We start from the raw sequence: 8,657 nt of genomic DNA on the forward strand, positions 1-8,657 counted from the left end.
AATCTAAATAAACATACTTACATGGATGAATGTAATAACTTAGATCATCTCAAGGGTTTCAAACGGGTTTCAATAGAGAATGAGAACATTTTTAGGTTTGATGGTCTCTTACACTATGTAACGACCCAAATTTTAAAGTCACCGGAAAAGTGAGTTTTTGGGTCTTCAATTCTGAAAATTTGCTTTGTAAATATTTATTAGCAATATTTACGAAGTTAAATGAGAGATTAGTTAGATTTTAGTTAAGTGAATTAGTTTGAATTAAGTTTAATTTAGAGTAAGGACTAAATTGAATACAGTGTAAAAGTTTAATTATAAACTATAGAAAAGTCAAGGGACTAAATTAGCAAATAAACCTTATGTGACAAGTGTGTGGTAAGTATAAATACATGTGTATTATTTTAATTGGTACAAATATATGTATATATATGTATTTACTTAAATTTTAAGTATAAGATATTTAATATATATAATATATTATTATAATAATTTAATAATATAATAAGATATAATATATTAAGTAAAATAAATAAAAGAAAATAAAGAACAAAATAGAGAATAAGAACAAAGAAAGAAACGAAATAGGAAAGAAAAAGAAAAGGGGAAATTTGAAGCTTAATTGGTAAGTCAATTTAGTCCATTTTCTTACAATTTTGATGTTTTTGGAATCCTAGAACCAAGCTCTACTTGAATTATGTTGAAATTTAGAAAATTAGTGAATTTTTATATGTTAAATAAATAGATGAATTGTGATATTAAGTGATAAAAATTCAAGTTAGAAGTGGGAGAATGATTGAATTGTAAAGAAAGATATAAGTTTTGTTATAGTAGGGACTAAATTGTTTAAATTGTAGAATTGATGTTTTATATTGAAAATGAAGAGTTGAAACTCGTTTAATGTAGGTATTAAATGAAAATATGAGATTTATTTGAAGAAAAAGAATGGTTCTGATGGGAGGACTAAATTGGAATTTATGCAAACGTTACATGGAAAAATAGAAGAGTGTGTTACTAAATAACATACATTAATAATGTTAAATGTTAAATTTTATGTAGCTAACGCAGCACTGGAAATGTCATCAAAAAAGGGAAAGGAGAAAGTAAACGAGGATATCGAGTAAACTCGAGAATTACGGTTTGTATTTCTATAAACTATGCTTAATGATTTAATAAATGTAATTGTTATTTTTAATTGGTTGGTATGTATGATAAATGATGTGATGGAAATTGTTACTGTTTCTGTATCAAAATGAAATGATTTGAATACCCTATTAACAGTGTCGGGCTAGTCGGATATAGTTGGCATATCATAGGATTGGAAGTGTTCAAGGATATTCCGACTGTGTGTCGATGAGATACTATATGTGTCGACTACTATTATTGTTCTGGATTCGTTCCGAAGAGGTACTCCGTACCTAACTGTTACTGTTATTGTTACTATTACACGATCGAAATAACATCTTGGAACTGCTAGTTCAAGTCTACAATTCAAACGATCGAGGGAATCTCGGGGTAGTGGAAGATTCAATTCAAGATCAGAAAGAGGAGACAGAAGTCAAGAGAGCTCATTCCTTCATTTAATTGGTAACTTGTACAGTTCATACTCTTCGGCTCTACTCATAAATTTTCCAGTAATAGATCTTTCACAACAAGATATATCTTATACAGTAACGGTATGTAAGGATGAGGATTAATTGGGCAGCTGACCCTGTTAGTCCTACAAACTACTGTATCTACTAGCAGTATTAGAAGCCCAGTTCCGAACATTGAAAAGAGGTTATCGGAACATGAGTAATATTGGACTATTATAAAAAGAGGTTTACTGTTTAGAGTAAAGATGGTGATCAGATCGAAGTAAATGGTATTCGAACCAATGGGACAGTTCGTGTTCTTTCTGCAATTAAAGCTAGTAAGCTTCTTAATCAAGGATGTGCTACTTTCTTAGCATATGTTATTAATTCCAATTTCGTTGATAGTCAGTGTAGTAAAATCTAAACTATATGTGAATTTCCTAATGTGTTTCTTGAAGAATTGTCAGGATTGCCTCTTGATTGGGAAGTAGAATTTGTGATTGAAGTATACTCGGGTACAGATCTAGTGTCAATACCTCCATATAGAGTGTCACCTACTGAGTTGAAGGAGTTAAAGGTACAACTTCAAGACTTATTGGATTGAGGTTTTGTACGACTTAGTATGTCACCATGAGGAGCTCCAGTGTTATTCGTTAAAAAGAAAGATGGTTCGATGCGCTTATGTATTGATTATCGACAGTTAAATAATGTGACTATCAAGAACAAATACCCGATACCTCGCATTGATGATTTATTTGATCAACTAAAAGGAGCTTCTGTGTTTTCAAAAATTGATTTAAGGCCGGGATATTATCAGTTGAAAGTAAAGGAGAGTGATGTACCGAAGACAGCATTTCGTACACAGTATAAGCACTATGAATTCTTGGTGATGCCATTTGGATTAACAAATGCTTCTGCTGCTTTTATGGATCTTAGGAATTGGATTTTTCAACCGCACTTAGATCAGTTTGTAGTGGTTTTTATTGATGATATCTTGGTATATTCGAAGTCTGAAACTAAACATGAATAGCATCTCCGAATTGTTTTGCAAATATTACAAGAGAAGCAATTATATGGGAAATTGAGTAAGTGTGAGTTTTGGTTAACAGAGGTTGTATTTCTTGGTCATGCAGTATCAGCAGATGGGATTAGAGTAGATCCAAAGAAGATTGAAGCCATACTTCAGGGACAGTTCCCAGAAATGTGTCAGAGGTACGTAGTTTCCTTAGATTGGCCGGATATTATCGAAGGTTTGTGAATGGATTTTCAAAGATAACCTTACCGATGATGAAGCTACTGCAAAAGAATGTCCCATTTGTATGGAATGATCAGTGTCAGCAAAGTTTTGAAACATTGAAACAAATGTTAAAAGAGGCACCAGTGTTGACTTTGCCAGAATCAGGGAAAGACTTTGTTGTGTAAAGTGATGTTTCTTTAAAAGGACTTGGGTGTATATTGATGCAAAATGGAAAGGTATTTGCTTATGCTTCACGACAATTGAAACCACATGAAAGTAACTACCCGACTCATGATCTAGAATTAGCGATGGTGATTTTTGCTCTAAAGATTTGGAGGCATTATCTGGTGGTGAGAAGTGTTCAATCTACATTGATAATAAAAGTTTCAAGTATCTTCTGACACAGAAAGAATTGAATTTGAGACAGCATCGGTGGATAGAACTTTTAAAAGATTATGATTGTGTTATAGACTATCATATCGGGAAAGCAAATGTTGTAGCTGATGCACTGAGTAGAAAGCCTGCAGTTGAATTAAAAGCAATGTTTGTACGTCTCAGTATTACCAAAGATGGAGGTCTTTTGGCCGAATTGAGAGTAAAGCTAGTAATTTTTAATGATAAACGCCAAATTATACATATCTACACCCCAAATGCTTAGCATATTTATGGATGTTTATTACTAGATTTGTGGATTTTGCTGCTCTTAATCCGGTAATTTCATGTTTTGTACTCAGGAAAGCACCAAGAGTCGAAAGGAGCAAAAATGAGCTAAAAAGGGACAAAAACAGACCAAATTGAGAAGAGGACATGGCCTAAGACTTGCCACACGGGCATCTCACACGCCCATGGCCTTGGGGGGTGTGGACCAATGTTTTCGCGATTCATACAGCCTGGCCATTGAGCCCACATGGCCGTGTGTAATTTAATGGATCGAACACGGCCTGGTAATCACGTCACACGGCCATGGCACACGGGCATGTCCCTCTTTTAAAGAGTTTTAATTTACATGGAAAAAGGTACTTAGGGAGGAAGAAAGCCAATCCAAAGCCTATATAAAACACCCTAAGTGTGACCTAGAAGGAGGCCGCTCTTTCCAGAACTTTTCTGGAATACAGTACCACACGCCGGGAATTACTTGAAGGAAGCCAGACGATCCATCTCAAAACTCAGAGCTACTCCAAGACTGAAGATCTCTCTCAGAATTCCTTCAGGGTTTTTAGAGTTTTCTTTATGTTTTGTTATTTTCATACTTTTGAGATGTACACTTATTTTATTATGAACTAAACCCCTTAGATAACTAAGGGGGATAAAACCTATGATGGATCTTGTTATTATTAACTAAAATGTATGATAAATACTTGATTTGTTCTTAATTATGTGTTATTAATGCTTGAGTTAATATTCCAGGTATTAATTCATGATTTGATGTGTTTTTGCAGAGGAGGAATAGACCCTGCCTAAGAGTAGATTTGGCATAATTAAGCAGAGTTGATCGAACACCTAGAAATAGGGTTACCCAAATTAGGGTGAAACCTAATAAGGGGATCCATAGATCGAGTTAATGTAACCCTAGAGTGTTAATTAGAGAAAAGTCTCAGTTATTCAATCTAGGGATTAGACGTTATTAGTCTTGAATAGGGATAATAACTTAACTTAGCGATCTCTACGGAACAAGTCAAGTGAATAAATCGTCCGGTTCAGAGTCAGATAACAAGTGAAATCTAGGTGGATTCCTCCTTGGGTGTCGTCCTTATCAATTGCTTTTCTTCAAGTCTTTTTCCAAATTTTCTCTTTGCTTTAATTCAATTAGTTAATTATTTTAAATAATTAGTTAATTAAAACAAACCCTTTTATTCTTAGGCTAGATAATAAAAAGATAGTTATTACTAGTACTTTTGGTTCCCTTAGGTACGGTATCCTGGTCTTGCCATTACTATACTATTGTTCGATAGGTGCGCTTGCCTTTTCGTCATGATGATAGTTAGTCTTGGTTTGATCTTCATTATAAATATTTATTACTTGTTACGAATCATGCGATCACGTTTTTGGCGCCGTTGCCGGGGAACTGAAATATTAGGGACACTAAATTTTTATTACTTTAGCCATTTATTTTTTTGCAATTTTATTTTATTTTATGAATTTACTTTTTTCTCTCTCTTGGCAGGTTTTTATAGTTTATGACTAGAAGAAACCCGTCAGGACCATTACTCTTTGACGAAGAAATCGATCGTACAATTTGCAAAAATCAAAGAGAAATAAGGCATAGTTTACACTACACGGAGAACGAGTAAGAAGATGATACTCAAACCCTAACTGAAGAGATGGCCGAAAATCCAGACAATCAACTACCCCCTGCAATTGTAGCTAATCAAAATCCTGCTCCACATACTATGTATGACTATGCTAAACCTTCTTTAACAGGAACTGAGTCTAGTATAGTTAGACCTGCTATTGCTGCAAATAATTTTGAACTAAAACCTAACACAATTCAGATGATACAATAGTTTGTTCAGTTTGATGGTTTGCAGGATGAGGATCCTAACACGCATTTGGCGAATTTTCTTGAATTTTGCGATAGATTCAAAATCAATGGCGTGTCTGATGATGCCATTCATCTTCGGTTATTTCCCTTTTCACTGAGAAACAAAACTAAATAGTGGTTGAACTCGTTACCACGAGGGTCTATCACTACTTGGGAAAAAATGACTGAGAAGTTTTTACTAAAATATTTTCCACCGGCTAAAACGGCTAAATTGCGTAATGATATCTCTTCTTTTGTGCAGATGGATTTAGAAACACTTTACGATGCATGGGAGAGATACAAGGACTTACTGAGAAGGTGCCTTCACCATGGGTTACCGCTTTGGCTGCAAGTTCAAACGTTATACAATGGTGTGAATCCCTCGACAAGACAAATGATTGATGCAACTGCTGGCGGAACCATTAACAATAAAACACTGGAAGATGCCTATGAATTCATAGAGGAGATTTCACTAAACAACTATCAGTGGCAAGTTATGAGGACAAAGCCAACGAAAACAGCCGGCATCTATAACATCGATTCAGTCACCATGCTCTCTAATCAGGTAGAACATCTCAATAAATTGATTGATGGTTTACTTGGTTCTACATAGGTGCATCCAGTAATGAGGTGTGACTCAAACGGACGAGGTGTACATACAGAATACCCATCCTTCAATCCTACAACAGAAGAGGAACAAGTCAACTATATGGGTAACAATAACTTTAGATCTCAAAATAACCCATATAGTAATACTTATAATGCAGGTTGGAGGAACCACCCAAATTTTTCCTGGGGAGGTCAAGGAAATCAAAAGCCACAAAATCCTCAAGGTTTTCAACAGCCACCTTATCAACAAGAGAAACAATCGAAACTTGAAGAGATGCTTTCCAAATTCATCTCGGTGTCAGAAACACGTTTCCAAAATATCGAGACAGCACTTAAGAATCAACAAGCATCGATCCAATGACTCAAAACTCAGATAGGCCAACTATCCAAACTAATCTCCGAACGACCACAAGGTTGCCTACCAAGTAATACTGAACCTAATCCGAGGGAACACCTCAATGCAATTAGCACTTAAGATAAGGAAGGATTCATTGCACCTGAGCCAGAAATACAGCAAGACAACGCGATGAACAAAGGATGAGAAGAGGTAAACAATAATGATCCCAAACATGTAAGTACGAATCATGAACCTCGTGTGCCATATCCTAAAGCGATGACGAAAGACAGAACAGAAGAACAATTCGGTAAGTTTGTCAAACTCTTAAAGAAATTACATATTAATTTACCATTTATTGAAGTTCTTTCGTAGATGCCCAACTCAGCAAAATTCTTAAAGGAACTTTTGAGCAATAAAAGGAAATTAGAAGCTACATCACATGTGGAACTCAATGCAGTCTGCTTAGCTATTCTAAAGAATGAGCTACCTAACAAATTGAAAGATCTAAGGAGTTTTTGTAACATCCTGATTTTCGAATTTATTCGCGGTTTTCAATATTTTGTAAAGATTTTAAAATTTTGTATTTGGATGTGGAATTAATATTTTGAGTAGGTAAATGGGCTTATGGAAGGCCCATGTGTTGGCCAAAACCCGGTTGAATTTTTGAATTTTTGGACTTAGGAATTAGGGGATCTGGCTAAGTGGCCCTTAAGTGGAGTGATGGGTAAATTGCATCACAAAAAGAGCCTTAGTAAAGTGGCAAAGGTGACGCCACTAGACTCCTAGAAAAGTGGCGTGTGGAGCATTGGGGAAGGCATGAGATCGATTCCCTGTGTTGGCAAATAGATGCATTTATTTTTAAGTGCAGGAGGGGTAAGTGTTGGAGTCCAAGTGGATTCTGCTAAAGGACAGTTTGAATCAATCTAAATGCTTGAATTAAGGAGTGATAAGGGGAGAGGTTTAAGGGATTGGGTGAGAGACTGAGAGTTGGCCGAATTTAAGGAATTGAAAAGGGAAAATTTGGCAGAGGGTTTAGGTAATATTTCGGCACCTAGGGCTTTGTGAGGTGCCGTTTTCTTCTGCTCAGGCACCACAAGGGTTTTTTCTTTTTCTCTCTTTTCCTCCCTAGCCGAAACTTTCACCTATCCTGTTCATCTTTCTCTACTTTCTGCTCCAAAGCCGTCCATCAAACCTGCTGTTCATCAGCACCTTTGCCGATGTCGCAAAAGCCGAAATCCTGTGATTACTGCTTGTGCCGATTTCTTCAAAGCCAGGTCCTTCTATGTTCTTTTGTTTTATTAAATCTACGATTATCTTTTCTTAATCCTAGATACCTGACGGTAATTCTACTTCAAGGTCATAGCCTCATATCGTCATCTCCTTCACCATCCAAAAGCCGAAAGTACCATTGGTTTAGGGGCTTATAGCCGAAACTTCTTCAACCCTTGGATTCGGGTTTTACCATTGTTCTAAGGATACATCTGCACCAGATTGTGTGGAAATCAAGTAGGAGTAAGGGGTAAGTACCTATCATCTCAGATCTGTTCTTATTTTACGATGTTAGGATAAACTGAAATCCCTAAAGATTAGGGAGGCTGTCGATTTGAGCATAAGGCTTTAAGGGTTTGTAACTGATGTTTTCTTTCGGTGATTATAGTCTTCTTAAGCGTTGGATCAAAAGCGTGAATCATTGGAACAATCGGATTCGGAGCTAGCTATCGATTTTGGCAAAAAGGTAAGGGTTCAAAGGCTTTTTAGGAACATGGTTCGACTTTGGTTGAGCAAGTTTTGGGTTTAGTGATTACGATTTGTAAATAAGAACTGTACTAATCAATTGTAGGACATCAAAAGGGATCTCGGTAGCAGTCGTCGCGAATCAGGTGTGTACTGAACACCCTTCCTTAGTTCAATTCAGCAAAAGTCGAAATGTCAAAATTCCGGCATTTCATAGGCTTGTGAGTATGCAAATGCTCTCAAGAAATAGAGTAATTGTTAGATCTAGCACCGCAAAATGGTAAGTAAGTTCGTGTGACATTTTAGCGTACTTCGGAAAAAGGGGCCAGATGGGCCAAAACTGGGCCCAATGGGCTTACGGACCAATATGGGTAAGATATGGGCAAATTAGCCTGTTAGTTAGATGGTGGAACCAAATTGCATAAAACTGTTAAAAATTTCTGAAGTAATTTGTGTAGCTGCTAAGTTACGAAAATGACCCCTAAAGAGCAAAATTACCGATGTACCCCTAGGGTTTAAATTAGCTAAACTGCATGATTGATTAATACTGTATTGTACATGATATGCTTTATTAATATCTGTTGCATGGGATTGAGGTATTGATGGAGGAAGTATTGAAAGTGGTTCATCCACGTACTGGAGGCTTTA

The 8,657-nt window shown here is 36.1% G+C and overlaps 1 non-coding gene across 1 annotated transcript; it reads right to left on the reverse strand.

The window, feature by feature from the left end:
• Positions 1-5,558: 5,558 nt before the first annotated feature.
• Positions 5,559-5,665, reverse strand: LOC121208324 (small nucleolar RNA R71). Its single transcript, XR_005903283.1, has one exon. It is a non-coding gene; the product is annotated as a small nucleolar RNA R71 (small nucleolar RNA).
• Between the last annotated feature and the right edge of the window lie 2,992 nt (positions 5,666-8,657).

The sequence above is a fragment of the Gossypium hirsutum genome, chromosome A01 (assembly GCF_007990345.1).
Source record: "Gossypium hirsutum isolate 1008001.06 chromosome A01, Gossypium_hirsutum_v2.1, whole genome shotgun sequence".
NCBI classification, from domain to species: Eukaryota; Viridiplantae; Streptophyta; class Magnoliopsida; order Malvales; family Malvaceae; genus Gossypium; species Gossypium hirsutum.